Source organism: Rutidosis leptorrhynchoides, chromosome 2, assembly GCF_046630445.1.
Source record: "Rutidosis leptorrhynchoides isolate AG116_Rl617_1_P2 chromosome 2, CSIRO_AGI_Rlap_v1, whole genome shotgun sequence".
Classification (NCBI taxonomy): domain Eukaryota; kingdom Viridiplantae; phylum Streptophyta; class Magnoliopsida; order Asterales; family Asteraceae; genus Rutidosis; species Rutidosis leptorrhynchoides.
The window spans coordinates 257119261-257141647 of NC_092334.1; positions in this window are offsets into that span (position 1 = coordinate 257119261).

The window sequence follows — 22387 nt, forward strand, 5'->3', positions numbered from 1 at the left end:
AACGAGGAAACTACCTAAAAACTTCGGGACGAAGTTTTCAATAACGGGGAGGTACTATAACGACCCTCATTTTTCCATTCTATATTTTTCCAATATTAAATGCCCAAACAATATAATCAAAACTTAATGATTAAACTTTAATCAACAATTGTTAAGTATTAAGAGTTAGAAAACATATTAATTAACTTTGTGCAATAATTGACAAGTTAATAAAAGATGAAAATAATAAACTGTTAGTCGACACTCACTGCTAATTAAAATTTATGCATTTATGTAATATTATAACTGATAACCTATAAGTAATAAATAAAAATTGACATTTATATAAATAATAAAACAATTGAGAACTAAATATATACAAGTCATGAATTAGTAAAAAGAAAATAATACTTATCATGTAGTAAATGTAAAAAATAATAATAGTAATAATAGTAATAATAATGAGACTAAAGAATCTTAAACAATTACATCCTTATGTTGACTAAAAATTAAAATAATATATATATAAACTAGTACCACCTATTGTTGACTAAAAATTATAAAATAAAATAAAATCATTAATTAGAACATCCTTATGTTGACTAACACTCTAATACTTGCACTATATAAAATCCTAGTTTCTCATTCACAAATCACACCAAAATCCTCTCTCAAAAACAATCTCTCCCTCTCCCTCTCTTGTGGTATTCGGATCTTCAAGCTTGTTCTTCGTGTTCTTCAAGAATCTTCAAGGAGTTCTTCAAGATTTTTAAGGCTTTGATCTTCCATCTTCATCGTGTTCATCTTTTCTTTGTTAATTATCTTGAATCTTCAAAGGTATAACATAAACCCTAAACTATTTACATAAACTTTAATCTTTGTTAATTCATATTCATATTATAAACTTGTTATTCATAAGTATATACATAAACACTCCTAGATTTATATATACATATATACATGTAAAAAAAATATTTTTATGTATATATACGAATTATATATACATATACATATTAAAACCTTAAACCCTAATACTACTTATACTAGTACTTAACATGTATACACTATTACTATTACTAGCACCTATAACCTACTACTTATATTGTAGCACAAAAATATTTTGGGATATGTATTAGAGATGTATAGATCTTCGAACTTTCTTGACTAATGGTTTCTACGAGATTCTAGGCAGAGGGTTTGGATTTCCGATTTAAAGGGTCCTATGGCTCAAGCCCCTAGATCTAAATTAGCCATTCGAAGGGAAAGGGGTGATTGGAAGCTTATCTAATACGGCAAGTATCCTAAAATGAAAAACACTCATAAAAGTAGAAACTCTCTAGTCATAGAAACTTAGTAAAATAAGAAACTTTCTAAAAATGGAAACATTATAAAAATAGTAACTTACTAGGAATAGAAACTTAGTAAAACAAACTATACTTAAACACATACTTAAACTTAAACATGGGCAAAACACTTAACTACTCTTAAATGTCAATAGGTTGACTTTCCTGCTCACTCGTTCAACTCTTTATTCCGAGGAATAACTCTCTCTCTACTTACTAAGGTGAATTTCATAGCCCCACTTTTTACTATTTCATTACTGTTTTGAAACTATGGGGTGAGACACATGCTTGATTTTTAAATTTTTAACATGCAATATTTTAATAACTGTTTTACAATATTTATATACGTGAATTCATAGCCCCACTTTTTACTGTTTCATAACTGTTTTATAACTTTTGGGGTGAGAATACATGCACAACTTTTATAACTGTTTTACACGTATTAACTATTAAACTGTGATATGTCGTTCTATGACCAGCAAGCCCCCAACCGATAAGTATAAACGATAACTTGTTACGGGGTAAACTTGAAAGTCTAGTCTAAATATCAGTACTTACACGTATCAACTATTAAACTGTGATATGTTGGGCTATGACCAGCAAGCCCCCAACCGACAAGTATAAACGATAACTTGACACGGGGTAAACTTGAAAGTCTAGTCTAAATATCAGTACCAACTACTAAAACTATGCTATACCCGGCTATGTCCGACTAAGTCCCTACAGTGATATTTTTAATTGCTGCGGCATGCTTAATTATTGGGGGTAGGCCTATCGGGAGTAACGTCCCCGATACATTTGACTAAGTCTTTGTATTACTTGATAATGAAATTAAACCGACAAGGACAGACACAACTTGTCATGGGGCAAACTTGAATGTTTAGTCTAAATATCACGCACTGGCATAACTTTTGGATCTGCGAGATCTACTTTTTGATCCTGCGGGATATCAACTTTACAACTAAATCTTGTGGTCTAAAAACAACGATAACTACTTTTGTTAAACCTATGAACTTCACTCAACCTTTTTGGTTGACACTTTAGCATGTTTTGTCTCAGGTGCTGTTTGATTCAAGCTTTCTTATCTACTACTTATGTGATGCTACTTGGACTTAGGATCAAGAGATATCGCATTTATTACTTCTGCATATGAACAATTACTTTATCGTTATTTCCATTATTGTAACGACATTTCATTTTCCGCTGCGTACTCAATAAAGTTAAATTTTCTCATTTAGTATTGTTCTCGTATTATAATATGTTGGTTTATTTGATATTAGTAACGTTTCTTCCAGACCCTATTGGGAGGACGTTACATTAGTTTTTCTGATCAAACAAATACAAATTCGTTTTTAAACCCTAGCGCATCAAACAATCAAAATAACGATTACAATTAACACGTACGCGTATGGACTTGAGCAATTGACAACATAACTATGAAACTTTATAAAAATCAGATTTTTAAGAATTAGAGTTCATGTAATTATACCTTTGATCACAAAATTAACGACACACGCGCGTAGACGATGACACGATGAAACAACCCAACCCGTATTAAAACCGGCCCATAAATTTTTTTCCTTTTAATACGCGTTAAATAATACTTTAGGTCCCAATTGTGTTTTCATAAACTTCTTTAATACAATAGAAGGTTTAATAAACCTTAAAACATTTAATACATTGATTAATTGTCCAAATGGACATACACGACCCGACTAGTTTAGTTTCCAACCAAAACCGAGCATGGTGATTTCGGACTACGCTACCCAAATCCTAATCGAATACAAAAGCAAAATCTTCTAAGCAATCTAGCCAAGATCTCTAATCTCCAAGCTTACCCGAGCCGCCAAGCATGCGAACCTATAAAAATATCAACAACGAGAGGGTAAGCTAACGCTTAGTGAGTGAGAATATACTACATACATATATATGTATAAAATGGACACGCCACACAAATATCAAATACCGCATACCGAAGCATCCAAGTGTAAAGGCAAGCTAAGCTAGGCATACCATACGATCACTAAGCAACAAGTTAAAGATATCAACAAAGTATAAGTTCACCAACGCCAATAAGCTACACCAGGAGGGTTAGCTACAACACAACATTACATTAATATATATAACAATATAAAACGAATAAGGTTAACCCCTTAACCCATTACCGAATACCAAACGCCACAATGAAGATTGGCCGAGCTACACGATCCTTAGTAATCCGAACCCACACGAGATTACTATCTTCACAACATCGAGGTTGGCTGAACTACAAGAGCCTTAGTAATCCGAAACCACACGAGATTACTACCTCAATAAGATGACCGAACTACACGAGTCATCGTGAATCCGAACTACACGCGATTCACTTCTCAACATCAAAACCCACGGTCACGGGATTATAAAATCCACCACATCGGGGTCATCCGCTTCACAACAATATCAACCCTTCGCCATTGGGGTTATAACATCCAAATCACAACCACGTGTGATAACGTACACACAAGCGTGTACCTCGCCAAAGGTGGTCAACCAAAACGCACAAATGTGCCAATTGGACCTATACACAAGTTCCATCAATCCACCTATATGTGAAGTGAGCTCTATGATCGAGAACCACTTCACCCTACCCGCACCCATCCTACACATACATATGCATATAGGATATTAACACTCACCTTGTCACCTTGATGAATGCTTCCAAGTAATCCGTAACTCGTCAATGGAAAGTACCTATTCCATTAACACAAATACAACAACACAATTAGGGTGGATTTACAAATCGACCCAAATTGACAACTAGTGAAAATTCGACCCAAATTGCACTTCCAAGCTCAAAGCACGCCAAAACTAACCAACAATCACTAACACAAGTGAAAATGGTCCTAATATGCCAATTGAACCCAAGCATAAGCGTTAAACACCAATCTTGCCCAATATGACACCTTAACCTTAATTTTGACCCATTTCAAAATTAGTTAACCAAAATACACCAAAAGTGGTTCCAACACTTCTATAATCACTAATACTAGTGATTACACACAACATACAAGTCCTAAACATGGTTAAATCATTAACCAACCCAAAACCCACCAACATCAACAATAACTAGTTACAATTTCCCATTTCACCTCCTAAATGGGTTTTACAACAAACTAGCTCAAAACTCTAAACTTGAATATCAAATTACAAAGATGAAATTCGGAGTTAGAGCTTACCACTAGTATCACCGTGTAGCTAAGAACGAGGAGAACAAACTTGTCAACTACGCCAAAGATCAAATCCCGCTTCTTCCTTTCCAAAAACCCCTTTGAATTCAATTGGGTGTTTGAGTTTTGAGAGAAAAATGAAAAGAAAAGGAAAAGGAAATTAGGAAAATGAAATGAGTGGATGAGGTTAAAACCTCAAATCTGGCTCAAACGCGAAATGACCAAATTGCCCTTGAACCTTATTTAAAATTACAAGAATCTGGTACCAGTTTGCCCGTATCGTCGCGCCGCGACCTTAAGTGTCGCGCCGCGACCTTTGCCTATGTCTAGGATCATTTTTAATCAAGCTTCTGATATGGATTCCAGTTAAATGCCCTGCCGCAGCCTCCTTTGTCGCGCCGCGACATTCAACGTGGTCTGACTCATTTCCTTGCATACAAGATCTCAACACCCGAACATGTCCCGAACCCTTCATATGCCTATCGTACATACACAATACACCTATAAATCATGTACGGGGAAAAACGGGGTGTTACAATTCTCCCCCACTTAGACTCGATCACGTCCTCGTGATCCTCGTCACTTAACCAAACGGACCACACTTCACGGACCTCAAACATAAGTCCCAACCGACTTTCCTAAGCAATTCTTCCCACTGAAATGCCTTTAACAACTAAATCGTCACCCGCGATTTATCAAATCCACAATCCGAGCAATAAAACCATGCTCATTCCCTAACATCGGGAAAACTCAACCAATCTCGTACCGAGATATCAACCCCTTAGCGTACCCTTACCGAGTACAACGCTAAAAGCAACCAAGTCTCAACCTAAGGTCAACAATCCGAAACGATGAAGACCGAACCAAACGAATCCTGACGGATAACACCAATCACTAAACATCCCTTGTAGTGCGCAATACGACCAATATGCAACTACCGTAACATCATAATCCAACGGCTAAAACCGATAGCGCACAAAACGACTATGGAAACGCAAATCCCAAGGTGTACCAAATCAACTATTGTCACACCCGTAACAACATGTGAGCGAAACACGGCTATCGCATCACTAATCAGACAACACGGTCCTCACGACCCCACCATCGGCGTATAAAACGACCGATAGTTCACATAACATGGTCCTTACGACCCCACCATTGGTGTATCAAACAACCAATAGATCACACGACATGGTCCTTATGACCCCACCGTCGGTGTATAAAACAACCGACAGATCACACAACACGAAGGCTGGCCGAAAACACACGCGCCTTAGTAAATCCGAACTACACGCGACTCACTACCTTCACCACAACAACACTCGGGATTGGCCGAACTACACGCGCCTTAGTGAATCCGAACTACACGAGAGTCACTATCCCGGAGGAATGACCGAACTACACGAGTCATTTGTGAATCCGAACTACACGAGACTCACTCCTCAATACAATGACCGAAACCACACGAGTCATTTGTGAATCCGAACTACACGAGATTCACTTCCACAATAAGATGACCGAAACCACACGCGTCATCGTGAATCCGAAACCACACGCGATCCACTACTATGATGAAGTCAGCGGGCCCTGAAGGTCATGCTTCACCAATCTCAACACCGGATGAAGTCAGCGGATCCCGAAAGTCATGCTTCACCGATATAACACCACGCTCATGATGAAGTCAGCGGACCCCGAAAGTCATGCTCCACCAATCACGTACTACCATGATGAAGTCAGTGGACCCTGAAGGTCATGCTTCACCAATCAATCAATACCATGATGAAGTCAGCGGACCCTGAAGGTGATGCTTCACCAATCACATACGCACTTTTGGCCTCAAACAACGAGTAGTGCAACATCGCGCTCTGCTACACTATAGTGAACCTTAACGGATACCACTAACCATCCACACAATCGAGCAAGAACCACCTATATCAAACATAGGCACAAAACAATAATTCTCTAAAAGAGAATCTACCACGCACATCCCTGAACCGAGGGATTTCACCTTGCTCGTCAACCACGTCCATTATCTCTCAACGAGATTACCACATTATCACCTCGGTGACAATTTACATCCAAAACCATAAGTACAATTTAACCGAAATTGTACTCTACCACAAACCGACCAAAACTAGGTCCCAACACAAGTTTCAGATCTACCATAAGCATTATCCGAATTCTCACCCTAAGGTCTCCTCGTGCGGGAGTGTAACTCCCCCACTTGGAACTACGCTCCATATCCACAACTCGTACATCCGTACAACGCTACCAAAGGCAGACTTTATCAACAATTGGGCTCACACGACCCATCACCACATCTTGCTCCAACCTTGACCACACGAAGGATTTCAACCAATCCCTAAACACTTCGAACGAAGAGTTCATCACCACTACGCAAACTTTACTCTCGCAATCATCCAATTGCTATAGTTTGTCAAATTCCACCCGTTCACTCATGTACCTAGGGGTTTCACTTCGGTACCCCAAGTACAACACAATCAGAGTTGAACATCACGTTAGTAGGTATAAAAGAGGCACCTAATGTCGCATCACGTAGACTCCTTTACCAACATACATCGAGATCAAACACTCGATCTTTTTCGGGTTCCAATCCACCTGACGAAGCTCATGGTTCATCAACTTCAACACGAAAGCGAACACACGCTTAACAATCGAACACCAAAACCCATTTCCATGGTTTGGTAGAAACATTTCCCAAATACTAAGGAATGCTTGGTTGGACCAAGTCTTACGCCCTTCACCCGACAACCAAATGTCACCATAGGGTACTTCCATTAGGAACGTCACCCATAACAGTAATATCCACAACACAAGGCATTTAACAGTTCAAACTCAAACGGCACTTAATAAATAATCAAAGGGCATATTTATTAAAACGAAACGTACCTTAACGTCTCCTTGCTGCCCTCTTCCCCGCTAACTTGGGACATTCTGACTTACGGTGTCCTTCTTCTTGGCAATTAAAGCACACCATGCCATCACCCTTTGGTACCGAACATTCCCAAGACTTGTGACCCCTCACGCCACAATTATAACACCTAGACGCACTAGATTCCAATATACCCGTTCGTGTACCACCCGTGCTCACACTCGGACTCTTAGTCCTCTTACTTGGAGCACCATACGAAACAACCCTTCTCTCACTTGAAGGTTCACCAACCTTCGATCACGAATAAGACTCGAAACCTCTAGCCAAGGCGAATAACTCCGCAAATGATTTCGCTTGACCCCGGCTAATTTTACTCTTCAAGTCATCATTCAAGGTCCGATAGAAATCCCCCATCAACAAACGATCATTCCCCAAATACTCTGGGATAAAACGAGCCTTCGCCATAAAGGTCGTCTTGAGAGTATTCAAATCCATAGATCCTTGTCGCAAATTTCGTAACTCATTACGCAACTCCCACAAATCGGCTGAAGTCCGAAACTCCTCGAAGAATTCATCCTTAAATTCGTCCCACGACAAAGCCATAAATGTTTCACCACTGACAAGGACAATCTTACCATCCAACCAATCCATCGCCCTACCCCGCAATAAACTAGTAGCGAGTCTCGTCTTTTTCTCGGGAGGGCATTCAATAGTACGAAAACACCCTTCGACATCTGAGATCCATGTGGTGCTTACCAAAGGATCCGGTTTCCCATCATACATCGGGGGTTTAGTCCTCATGAATCTCTTAAGACAACGCTCCATTCACTACTACCCCAAAATTCGGAATATTTACTATCCATTTCTTCTCGAAACGCACTCATTTGCTCCACAACGGAGGCCGCAACTCTAGAGTTAAACTCCTCGTCATTCATCTCAATCTCGTTTTGCGTCGTCATTCTAAAGAATGCAAAACGATTAGTCCACGAACGTACAAAACAACACGCATAACACCGCCCCATCTTGCTCAACACTCGTCGTACATCACTTGTTAGACACGATTTGCACCCGTAATAAGGTTTGCAAGTCCTTATTACGCACACACGTCATCTCAACTCGTTAGTACAATGACCGCCTCGCTCGATGATATAACCAACACAACGACGATTCCACGCGATATAAACACACGCAAGGGAATAGCATCACAACACAAGCCAAAAATCCTAGTTAGTCCACCTACAAACAAGGCACTAACTATAACCCGTTCCGAACCGTTCACCTACAAGTCCCGCAACAAATAAGCACACACAAAAGTCTAAGTCTAGGCACCTATCTCAAGTTGCCTAAATCGCTTAGACCATGCTCTGATACCACTTGAAACAACCCAACCCGTATTAAAACCGGCCCATAAATTTTTTTCTTTTTAATACGCGTTAAATAATACTTTAGGTCCCAATTGTGTTTCCATAAACATCTTTAATACAATAGAAGGTTTAATAAACCTTAAAACATTTAATACATTGATTAATTGTCCAAACGGACATACACGACCCGACTAGTTTAGTTTCCAACCAAAATCGAGCATGGTGATTTCGGACTACGCTACCCAAATCCTAATCGAATACAAAAGCAAAATCTTCTAAGCAACCTAGCCAAGATCTCTAATCCCCAAGCTTACTCGAGCCGCCAAGCATGCGAACCTATAAAAATATCAACAACGAGAGGGTAAGCTAAAGCTTAGTGAGTGAGAATATACTACATACATATATATGTATAAAATGGACACGCCACACAAATATCAAATACCGCATACCGAAGCATCCAAGTGTAAAGGCAAGCTAACTAGGCATACCATACGATCACTAAGCAACAAGTTAAATATATCAACAAAGTATAAGTTCACCAACGACGATGTGAACAACGCCAATAAGCTACACCCGGAGGGTTTGCTACAACACAACATTACATTAATATATATAACAATATAAAACGAATAAGGTTAAACCCTTAACCCATTACCGAATACCAAACGCCACAATGAAGATTGGCCGAGCTACACGAGCCTTAGTAATCCGAACCCACACGAGATTACTATCTTCACAACATCGAGGTTGGCCGAACTACACGAGCCTTAGTAATCCGAAACCACACGAGATTACTACCTCAATAAGATGACTGAACTACACGAGTCATCGTGAATCCGAACTACACGCGATTCACTTCTCAACATCAAAACCCACGGTCACGGGATTATAAAATCCACCACATCGAGGTCATCCGCTTCACAACAATATCAACCCTTCGCCATTGGGGTTATAACATCCAAATCACAACCACATGTGATAACGTACACACAAGCGTGTACCTCGCCAAAGGTGGTCAACCAAAACGCACAAACGTGCCAATTGGACCTATACACAAGTTCCATCAATCCACCTATATGTGAAGTGAGCTCTATGATCGAGAACCACTTCACCCGACCCGCACCCATCCTACACATACATATGCATATAGGATATTAACACTCACCTTGTCGCCTTGATGAATGCTTCCAAGTAATCCGTAACTCGTCAATGGAAAGTACCTATTCCATTAACACAAATACAACAACACAATTAGGGTGGATTTACAAATCGACCCAAATTGACAACTAGTGCAAATTCGACCCAAATTGCACTTCCAAGCTTAAAGCACGCCAAAACTAACCAACAATCACTAACACAAGTGAAAATGGTCCTAATATGCCAATTGAACCCAAGCATAAGCCTTAAACACCAATCTTGCCCAATATGTTACCTTAACCCTAATTTTGACCCATTTCAAAATTAGTTAACCAAAATACACCCAAAGTGGTTCCAACACTTCTATAATCACTAATACTAGTGATTACACACAACATACAAGTCCTAAACATGGTTAAATCATTAACCAACCCAAAACCCACCAACATCAACAATAACTAGTTACAATTTCCCATTTCACCTCCTAAATGGGTTTTACAACAAACTAGCTCAAAACTCTAAACTTGAATATCAAATTACAAAGATGAAATTCGGAGTTAGAGCTTACCACTAGTATCACCGTGTAGCTAAGAACGAGGAGAACAAACTTGTCAACTACGCCAAAGATCAAATCCCGCTTCTTCCTTTACAAAAACCCTTTTGAATTCAATTGGGTGTTTCAGTTTTGAGAGAAAAATGAAAAGAAAAGGAAAAGGAAATTAGGAAAATGAAATGAGTGGATGAGGTTAAAACCTCAAATCTGGCTCAAACGCAAAATGACCAAATTGCCCTTGAACCTTATTTAAAATTACAAGAATCTGGTACCAGTTTGCCCGTATCGCCGCGCCGCGACCTTAAGTGTCGCGCCGCGACCTTTGCCTAGGTCTGGGATCATTTTTAATCAAGCTTCTGATCTGGATTCCAGTTAAATGCCGCGCCGCGACGTTCAACGTGGTCTGATTCATTTCCTTGCATACAAGACCTCAACACCCGAACATGTCCCAAACCCTTCATATGCCTATCGTACATACACAATACACCTATAAATCATGTACGGGGAAAAACAGGGTGTTACACACGAATTGAGACTTTGATGAAGCAAGATTGATCAAAAATAAATTTTGAGTGTGTGTATGTGTGTGATAGGCAACGGCCAGCAGGGAGAGGAGAGGGATCGACTGGTGCCTTTTTCTTGTGAGGTTTTTATCTAATTTTAGGTTAACATTCTAATTTATACTAACCCTAGTTTCACAAATTAGCACATAAGCCCCTACACTTATCAAAAATTAAAATATAAGGGGGGGTATGGGGAGGGGTCGGCCGAATGGGGCCCACCATGGGTTCCCGGGTTCTCGTTTTGCAATTCCGTGTATTCGTGGTCCGTTTTAAGTGTCATTTTGTCGTACCGAAGGCCCGGAACACTAATCCGATCGTTAAACGCAACCAATCGCTTAATTTATTAAAAACCCAATAAATTAAATATTTTAAAAAGTTAATAATTAATTAAATTAATTATTAAAATAAACCCGAGCGTGTCGTTGCACAAAAAGCTATTATCAAAATCGTATCGTTTTTATCGTATTTCATTATCCGAAATATTTATTTGAATTAATATCAACCCATATCAATTATTGAAACCCTCCAAAGGTCAAGTACGCATTTAATACACGTAAACACATAAAAGTTAAATAATCGCCGTTAAATAAACTAACGGAAGGTTAACGAAAGTAACGGAAAAATCAGGGTTGTTACATTACCCACCTGTTATTGAAAATTTCGTCCCGAAATTTTAGTGATCGTTCGCTGAAGTGGTTTCCTCGGGAAACAATTGCAGATACTTCAGCCTCATCTGGTCTTCACGCTCCCACGTGAACTCTGGTCCTCTTCTCGCGTTCCACCGAACTTTAACGATAGGAATTCTGCTTTGCTTCAACTGCTTGACCTCACGGCCCAAGATTTCAACAGGTTCCTCAATGAAATGAAGTTTGTCGTCGATACGTAGTTCCTCTAGAGGAATAATCAAATTATCATCGGCTAAGCACTTCTTTAGATTGAATACATGGAAAATTTCATGAATACCACTGAGTGTTTGTGGCAGTTCCAATCTGTAAGCTACTGGTCTAACTCTTTCAATTATCTCAAACGGTCCAACATATCTAGGACTCAGTTTACCTCGTTTCCCAAATCGTACAACACCCTTCCAAGGTGATACTTTAAGCATAACTTTGTCTCCAACTTGGAACTCTATGTCCTTCTATCTAACATTGACATAACTCTTTTGTCGACTTTGAGCAGTTCTCAGTCATTCCTGAATCTGTAGAACTTTCTCAGTTGTCTCCTGAATAATCTCAGAACCTGTCAACTGACTATCTCCCAACTCGCTCCAACAAACGGGAGATCTACACTTCCTTCCATACAATGCTTCAAATGGTGCAGCTTTAATACTCGCATGGTAGCTGTTATTGTATGAGAACTCAGCTAGTGGTAAATACTTATCCCATCTATTTCCGAAATCAATGACACACGCTCTCAACATGTCCTCAAAAGTCTGAATAGTTCGTTCGCTCTGGCCATCCGTCTGGGGGTGATATGCTGTACTCATATCTAAACGAGTCCCCATTACTTTCTGCAATGATTGCCAAAACCTGGAAGTAAATCTGATATAACGGTCGGATATAATGGATATAGGCACTCCATGCCTAGAGACGACTTCCTTAATGTAGATCTGAGCCAACTTCTCCATCTTATCAGTTTCCCTTATCGGTAAGAAGTGTGCGGACTTAGTGAGACGATCCACGATAACCCAAATAGTATCGTGACCTCCTGCCGTTCTCGGCAGTTTCGTAATGAAGTCCATGGAAATTCCTTCCCACTTCTACTGGGGAATCTCTGGTTAAATTAATAATCCTGATGGCTTCTGATGCTCAGCCTTGACTTTAGCGCAAGACAAGCACTTCCCGACATAAGTGGCAATGTCAGCTTTCAAGTTCGGCCACCAATAAAATGCCTTCAAATCTTGGTACATTTTATCTGATCCCGGATGAATTGAGTATCTCGACTTGTGTGCTTCCTCCAACACTAGTTCTCTCAATCCACCAAACCTTGGTACCCAAATTCAGTTAGCAAAGTACCGTGTTCCGTCCTCCTTGATTTCAAACTTCTTATCTATCCCTTTGAGAAATTCAACATCAACATTCTCTTGTTTCATGGCTTCTTGTTGTGCTTCGCGGATTTGTGATGTGAGATTCGTACGGACAACTATGTTAAGCGCTTTAACCCTAAGAGGTTTCTTTCGCTCCTTTCTGCTCAAGGCATCTGCCACAACATTCGCCTTGCCCGAATGGTATTGAAGTTTGCAGTTATAATCATTAAGTAGTTCCATCCAACGTCGTTGTCTCATGTTGAGTTGCTTCTGATCGAATATGTGCTGTAAACTCTTATGATCGGTAAAGATAGTGAACTTGGTTCCAAACAGGTAGTGTCTCCACATTTTGAGTGCAAAGACAACAGCTCCTAACTCAAGGTTGTGCGTAGTGTAGTTCTACTCGTGAATCTTTAACTGACGTGATCCATAAGCAATAACTTTGTTTCGTTGCATAAGCACGCAACCCATTCCTTGACGTGAGGCATCACAGTAAACAACAAAATCTTCACTTCCCTTGGGTAGAGACAATACTAGTGCAGTTGTTAACTTCTCCTTCAACAATTGAAATGCAGTCTCTTGCGGTTCTGACCACTCAAACTTCTTGCCCTTATGAGTCAATGAGGTTAATGGTCGGGCGATCTTAGAGAATCCTTCAATGAATCTCCGGTAGTAACCAGCTAGACCCAAAAATTCCCTAATCTGCGTTGGCGTCTTTGGAGTTTCCCAATTCTTAACCGACTCAATCTTTGCTAGATCGACCTGAATTCCATTGGCCCCTACAACATGGCCAAGAAATTGTACTTCTGGTAACCAAAAGTCACACTTAGAGAACTTTGCATACAACTGCTCTTCTCTAAGCATAGTCAATATCGAACGTAGATGCTGTTCGTGTTCTTCTCTATTCTTGGAGTACAACAATATATCATCAATGAACACAATGACGAATTTATCTAGGTATGGCTTACACACACGGTTCATGAGGTCCATGAACACTGCTGGTGCGTTCGTCAAACCAAACGACATTACTGTAAACTCATAATGTCCATAACGTGTTCTAACCGCTGTCTTCAGGACATCAGCTTCTTTGACTCTCAATTGATGATACCCGGATCTCAAATCAATCTTCGAATAGCAGCTGGATCCCTGCAACTGATCAATTAAGTCATCAATCCTCGATAGCGGATATCGATTCTTGATTGTCAGCTTGTTCAATTCTCTGTAGTCGATACACAACCTCATCGACCCATCCTTCTTCTTAACAAACAGGACCGGAGCTCCGTCTCTGAAGTCCTTGGCTATGTAGCTCGCCTTCTTGCACCTGTCGTAAATCAGAGCATTGCGACCCTGATGTTCTTCACCATGGGGAGCACTTCGACGAAGAATAGCATAACATGCTAGTTCCAATAATAAACAAGGCTATAACTAAATATACTAGCAATGAGTGTTGAATACTAGTAAATAATAGTACGAAAGGATTCGCTAGTAGTGAGAAGTAGTGTAAGTAGTGATAGTAGTGTTAGTAGTAACACTAGTGGTAGTAGTAGTGGTACTAGTGTTATGTAGTAATAGTGGTGATAGTAACACTAAGTAGTAACATTAATGGCAATAGTAGTAGTATAACATAACACAAGTATTATGATCATACAAGTTACTAAATACAAAATATTACCGCATGTAATAAAAGATAATAGTTACCAATAGCATAATCCACCATTAATATAAGTATAATCCAAGAGTGATAAACCAAATTCCAAAGTAGTAAACCAAACAATAAACATAATGTGCTAATAGCCCAGTTTATAACACCCGGTAAGTCTTATATAATCAATTAAAGAAGGTATGGCGGATGAAAAAGGAAAATAAGCTCATGGTCAACGACCCTTCACTTCCTCTTCTGTCGGGTACGGAAGGCAGGTCCATCATTCCTCGGCCTATTACGTTCCGCCTCTAACGCAGCAACCCTGGAAGTTAAGGCTGCTATCAATCTCGCCATCTCAATGAACCTTGCTTCAGCCTCGTACGTATAAGTATTTATACCTGTGACTCTTTCCTCCATCCTCTCTAGATCATCCGGGTGCGGATATGTCCTAGCAATATCGCTCAAAGCGTTAACACGATCAACAATATCCCTGTTACGGTTAGTATGAACCAAATCCAACGTATAAAGGTTCACGGGATGGTTAGGTATCCGATGCGGAGCAGGTGCTGGGGCTGGGGCTGGAGCATTCACCTCAGCCACACTGGAGTCGCTGTCACTGCTTCCTGAATCCTGTGACATCTAACTCATAGTACAAGAACACAAACAAAATAGATTAGTCAAGTAAATAACGTTAGTCACAAAGTACTCATGTAATGACTAAGTCCCGGTCGTAGTCTAGACTCATCAAGGCGTCCTAATGTCCAAATTAGACACACTAATGCAAGTCCTAGTTTCCCTACAAACCATTAGCTCTGATACCAACTATAACACCCCGCCGAAATACCATCTGATGGCGTGTTAATTCCGGTCCCACAGTTAACAGTTACGCCCTCTATATGAGACGTTTAAAGCAATCGCATTTAATTTTATTTAAAATAATAACTTTCAAAAAAAACAAAAGTCAGAAATCCCAAAATAGAAACACTGTTGTGATCGTAACCACAAGCCAACAGTATTTAAACAGTATAAAAGTTTTAAATAGGAAAGTAAATAATGTTCTTTAAAATCAAATGCTGACTCCACGGCCAGACATGCAGCAAACACAGCGGAAGCATACCTCTTAAGGACCTGAGAATAACAACACGCAAAAACAGGTCAACAAATAATGTTGGTGAATCTACAGGTTTAAAGTAACGTAACAATGTCTAAAAAACAGTTATCAGAAAAATAGTTTAATTTCATTGACCACAAGATTCTATCGCAAGCATAAACCGAGCACCTGAATACTAGCAAAGACCCGAGTATAGCCACTATACCCACCTTACCTCGTAAAATGTTATACATTGTTCAGATGTATTAAATGTTCAAAGTAAATGCACCACTGCTTTTATAGTGGGTGAGTTTGTTAACCTAACGGATCCGTCCATCTAAATTGTGCCTACCAAATGGTATTAAAAGTATTCAAGCTAGAGGCTTTTTGAACAAAATCAATATGCATATGTGTAGTACTCATGTCAATATAAAGCATTTGAAAATGTAAATATAACAGCGTGTATTCTCATCCCTGAAAACATGTAAAAAGCGGGACTGTAGACTCACCTTTGTATAAGCTCGGAATGAAAGACAAATAACTTGTACAGTTTAGACCCGAGTAATGTAACCTAAGTATACGTATGTAGGTTGGTCAATATATGTATCTTATATAAGTGTGGTTTCATAGTGTACGTTGTCTTATTGCTCGACTCGACGCGATTTAAAATAAAAGTCAACTATATCATGCAAGTCAAACAAAGTTAACCGAAGTCAAACTGAAAGTCAAACTTGGTCAATGTGGTCAACTAAAGTTAACATCAGTAGGTTCATGTCAAATATTGGTCAACGTGTGAAACCTAAGTCATACAATACGTTTTAGGTCATGAATAATCATTTTCACAATTTCAGTTTATCGTTATGCACCAAATTTACGAACACGTAGCACACTTAGCACAATATCTCATAGTACAATATTCAAGTAAATATGACAAACTCCAGATCATAATTAGACTCAAAATTGATTCCAAAAAGTCTGGCCAGGGACTCATACGACAATTAAAAGTCAGGAATCAGAAGGAATACATTTGGGGTTTGCTAGGTCAGTTTCTATCCGCGCACTGATTTCATTTTGGCTATAACCGGAGTTAGAAACATGCAATTGATACAAGAGCAGTGGCCATAGTTCAAGGACAAATCAAAGTAACACATATCAAAAATCTAGCCACTTTTGTTTAGCCAATTTGTACAGTTTATTCGTGCAAGTTGATCATTCAGTTTTCAGTTCAAATCAGAATTCACATAAAGTATGGCTCTATTGTGCCCAATTCATAAGGTTTCAGAGATTGACATAAACTAACAATAAATCACATATCATGTTAAGTTTCATTTTCCAGAAGCATACAAGCTCAATCAATATACACAATTCACAAAGTACAAAACCGTGTTCAATTTACAGATTCGATTCCCATTTCGTTAGTCACATTCGCATACGATTATCTAAAGATCTAGATACAATTAGCCTATGATATCTACATGAAATATGAAGTACTTTTTGTCTATTTTTAAAATATTCAAAGCTTAAATCACAGAAGTTAACAAATTTTATCATACAAGGTTATTTTCATGCAAGTGCTGTATAAAACTTCATTTACACTAATTCTAGCATATCTCGGGCTATACATAAGTAAATGACATGATATCCTAGTCTAACTTGAGTGTTTTTAAATTATCTTTCCAGTGGTATATGTCTCACATTCCAATTCGTTTTCTATCAATACCATATTTCTGATCAAGCAACAATAACACAACGATAATTCAAATCGACATAACTTAATCATACGGAAATGAAATCAAGCGAATCCAAAGCCTAAACTCAATAGTTTTTCGCAAGGAATCTGATTATAATATAATAATTAACATTTGAAAAACTTAATTTTTCTGATCAAACAAATACAAATTCGTTTTTAAACCCTAGCGCATCAAACAATCAAAATAACGATTACAATTAACACGTACGCGTATGGACTTGAGCAATTGACAACATAACTATGAAACTTTATAAAAATCAGATTTTTAAGAATTAGGGTTCATGCAATTATACCTTTGATCTCAAAATTAACGACACACGCGCGTAGGGGATGACACGAATTGAGACTTTGATGAAGCAAGATTGATCAAAAATAAATTTTGAGTGTGTGTATGTGTGTGATAGGCGACGACCAGCAGGGAGAGGAGAGGGATCGACTGGTGCCTTTTTGTTGTGAGGGTTTTATCTAATTTTAGGTTAACATTCTAATTTATACTAACCCTAGTTTCACAAATTAGCACATAAGCCCCTACACTTATCAAAAATTAAAATATAAGGGGGGGGGGGGTATGGGGAGGGGTCGATCTAATGGGGCCCACCATGGGTTCCCGGGTTCTCGTTTTGCAATTTCGTGTATTCGTGGTCCGTTTTAAGTGTCGTTTTGTCATACCGAAGGCCCGGAACGCTAATTCGATCGTTAAACGCAACCAATCGCTTAATTTATTAAAAACCCAATAAATTAAATATTTTAAAAAGTTAATAATTAATTAAATTAATTATTAAAATAAACCCGAGCGTTTCGTTGCTCAAAAAGCTATTATCAAAATCGTATCGTTTTTATCGTATTTCATTATCCGAAATATTTATTTGAATTAATATCAACCCATATCAATTATTGAAACCCTCCAAAGGTCAAGTACGCATTTAATACACGTAAACACATAAAAGTTAAATAATCGCCGTTAAATAAACTAACTGAAGGTTAACGAAAGTAACGGAAAAATCAGGGTTGTTACACAACTCGATGATGGGTTTGCATCATCTTTACCAAGTTTTGACCATCATAACACTAATGTAAGTCTAAGATATGTAGCACAACTCACTTAAGAGTTGTATGTAGTTTGATGAACCAAAGTTACACCAAGATCTTAGATCCGACACATACATGAGTTATAAAAGTAATATTAAGCTACAAACTTGAAAGTAAACTAAATAATCAAGATCTTAAGTTGTAGAACTTAGATCTTAGCTAGATCTTAAAGATCCTAGACTAGAAATTCTAGATCTAGTGTTCTTAAGTTAGATCCTAAGTTATAGAACTTGGATCTTAACTTTAATGAAACCATAAGTAATGAAACTTAGATTTACAACTTGTAAAATGTATGTAAGCTTGTAAGCTCTTATTTACAACAAAATTAGAAGACCATAAGTTATATAAACTTAGATCCAACATAAGTATATGAAGTTATAACTAAAAAGTTATACTTCCATGTTCTTGAACTTACAAAGTTAACTTTAGTTCAAGAAAAATGAGATCAAGGTAAACTAGTAACACTTGACCAACAAACAAGAATCATGAAATTAAAAGTGCAAGAAATGAAGAAATAAACTAATCTACAAGTAATAAGTTCATGGTTGTTCATACTTAGAAAGATTCAAGCCAAGGCTTTGATCTTTAAGAAAGTAAACCTTAAGTTTACAAACATGAACACAAGTATGATTTTAAAACTCATGAACTTTAAATCCTGAAAACATTTAAGTGTAGATCCATAAACTATAAAGTTTAGATTCTTGTTCTTGGTTCTTCATCAAAGAAAAGATGGAAGTAACCAGGATTAGATGAAGATACAAGTTAGAAAACTTGATCTTTAACAACAACAATCAACTAGTAAGTAAACATTAAACAAGAACAAGTAATAAAACTAGTAATATGATGATGAATGTGGCGGTTTTTAAGAGAGAAATAGAAGAGAAAATGGAGCTTTGTTACTTACAAAGTAGAGAGAAAATGGAGAGTAAATGAAATGTAAGTAAGTGTGTGTATGAAATGAGGAAGTAATACTAGAGAATAAGTAACACAAAAAGGAAAATGAGAACTCCCCATTACCAACCTAAAGTCGACGGCCAAGGCTCCCAAAGGGGAGAGGTCAACTTGTTTCTTTCATGCATGGGTGAAGGTGAGAGCTAGAAATGGTAATAAAGCAAATTGGTATGGGAAAGTGGTGTAAGTGTGCATGTAACTAGATTCCTCATGACTAATTAATCTTGTTTAGGTCTTAATAAGTTACTAGTAACAAATGGGCTCCTAATTAATCCATTAAGAGAAGTAGGGTGGGCTTCCAAGTCCATGTACATTAATAAAACCCAAGTATGTAAGTGTGTAACAAATAAATAAACAAAGCTCAAGTAATTAACTACTAACATTCGTTAATTAAAAATGATTAATAATAAATAATCATGAACGTAAATAATATTCAAAATATTATTCGTGAAAAGTACGCGTGTCACAAAGACAAGTCGCGCCATGAAAAGTTAAATACAGTAACAAGTAACACGTATAAGAACACGTTTATTAAAACACAAGCATTAATAATAAATTATTAATAATTAAACGTTGGAAAATCCAGGGTCGTTACAAAGGACCCTGTGAACTTGAGGTCCATGTGGCACGTTTGTGCGTTTTGGGTTACCACCTGTGGGGTAGTGAATCTCGTGAGTTTCGGATTCACACTGACAAGTAGGTCAACCCCGTTGACGTTGTTGAAGTGATTTGGGTAGTGATTCTCGTGTAGTTCGGCTTCACTAGTGAATCTTGTGTAGTTCGGATTAACAATGTTGCGTGTAGTTCGGACGTTCTCAGTGTTGTTGTTAAGGCTCAGGGTAGTGATTCTCGTGTAGTTCAGCTTCACTAGTGAATTCCCTGTAGTTCGGATTCACAATTTCTCGTGTAGTTCGGACATCCCTATTGTCGTGTGGTTTGAGATAGTGTATCACGTGAGTTTTCGGATACACTAGGGCGCGTGAGTTTTCGGCCAAATTTCATGCGTCTAAGGTTAAGGGGTTAACCTTGGGGTTTTAAGTATTGCTTATATATATATATATATATATATACATATATATATGTATATATATATATATATTTATATATATTGTTGTGTTGTAGTTAATCTTGTGGATTGACTTGGTGATACGTTATGTATAGCTTTGCTTAGTTATACAAGGACGCGGCATGTGTTTATTACTTGTGTTAGTGACACGTATTCATTTTATGCATATGTATGTATATAGTATGTTTATCCACACTAACCTTTATAGCTTACCCTCTCGTTGTTTATATTTTTATAGATTCGCAAGGAAGAGGTGGCAAGGGTAAGCGCGGAGATTAGTGGATTATCGTGGGTTGCTTTAGAAGACTTTGCTTTTGGATTCGATTTAAGATTGGGTAGTGTTTTTCCCAGTCACCATGCTCGATCTTATGTTGGAGTTAAACGCTTTAGGTTGAAAGTGTCTTTTGATGATGTAAACGAATTTTGGTAAATTATGAGGTGTATGCTCGTTTGGATATTTAAACTTATGTGTTAAATGTTTTAAAGTTGTCCAAACTTATTATTGTAATGGAAGTGTTTTGAAAACATATATGGGACCTTAATGTCAGTAATATTAATGTATTATAAAAGTAAAAAAAAATTCGGGTCAGTATAATGACGGTTTGGGTCGTTTCAAGTGGTATCAGAGCATGGTCTAAGGGATTTGGGTGACTTAAGATAGGTTCCTAGACTTAGACTTTTGTGTGTGCTTATTTGTTGGGGGACTTGTTGGAGAACGGGTCGGACGGGGATTTGGTTTGTGCCTTAGCTTGTAGGTGAACTAACTAGGAATATGATTGTGTTATGATATTATTCTTGAGTGTGTTTTTATCGCGTTGAATTTGTGTCTGTGTTTCTGTATATCATCGAGCAAGATAGTCGTTGTACTAATGAGTTGAGACGGCGTGCGCGCGTAATAATGACTAGCCACCATTGTTACGAGTGAAAATCGTGTCTAACAAGTGATGTACGACGGGTGTTAAGCAAGATGGGGCGGTGTTGTGTGTAGGGTTTGTTTTGCGATTCGTTTTTTAATCTTTTTGCGCTCTTTAGAATGGAGACGAGAAGCGGAACTTCAGGCGGGAATCAAGGCGGTGATGATGAGTTGACGACTAAGATTGGGCCCGCTTTGGAGCATTATTCATCGGTTTTTACCGGGAAGGTTAAAGAAGTCTTTCAAGGGGCGATTGAAGGACGAGTGACCGAACTTTTTATAGGAACAAATGGGTACGATTGTTCAAGCAGAGTTCGAGAAGAGATTTTCTAGACCTCAAGTCGAAGGCGGTAGAGAGGATTTTCCTCTTAATCATGGGATTTGGGGTAATATAGTCAGATGGGAGTTTACTTACAAGAACTTTATGATGACTAAACCTCGTTTGTATGCCCGAGATCCCGATCCTTTGATAAGTACTAGTTGGATCTGGGATTTCGAAGGGTGTTTTCGTACGAGTGAATGCCCTCCTGACAAGAAAATGAGACTCGCTATTAGTTTTTTTTTGCGGGGTAATGCGAAGAATTGGTTGGATGATATGATCGAAATCGTTGGTGAGGAACCATTTATGGGGTTATCGTGGGACGATTTTAAGATGGAATTCTTTGAGGAGTTCCGGACGCAAGTCGATTTGACGTGGATGCGTGATGAGTTGCGAAGTTTGCGATAAGGGTCTATGGACATAAATCTCTTAGTGCTACCTTTTTGGCGAATGCCCAATTTTATCGCAAGTATAGGAGGAACAATAGGTTGATTTATGGAGCA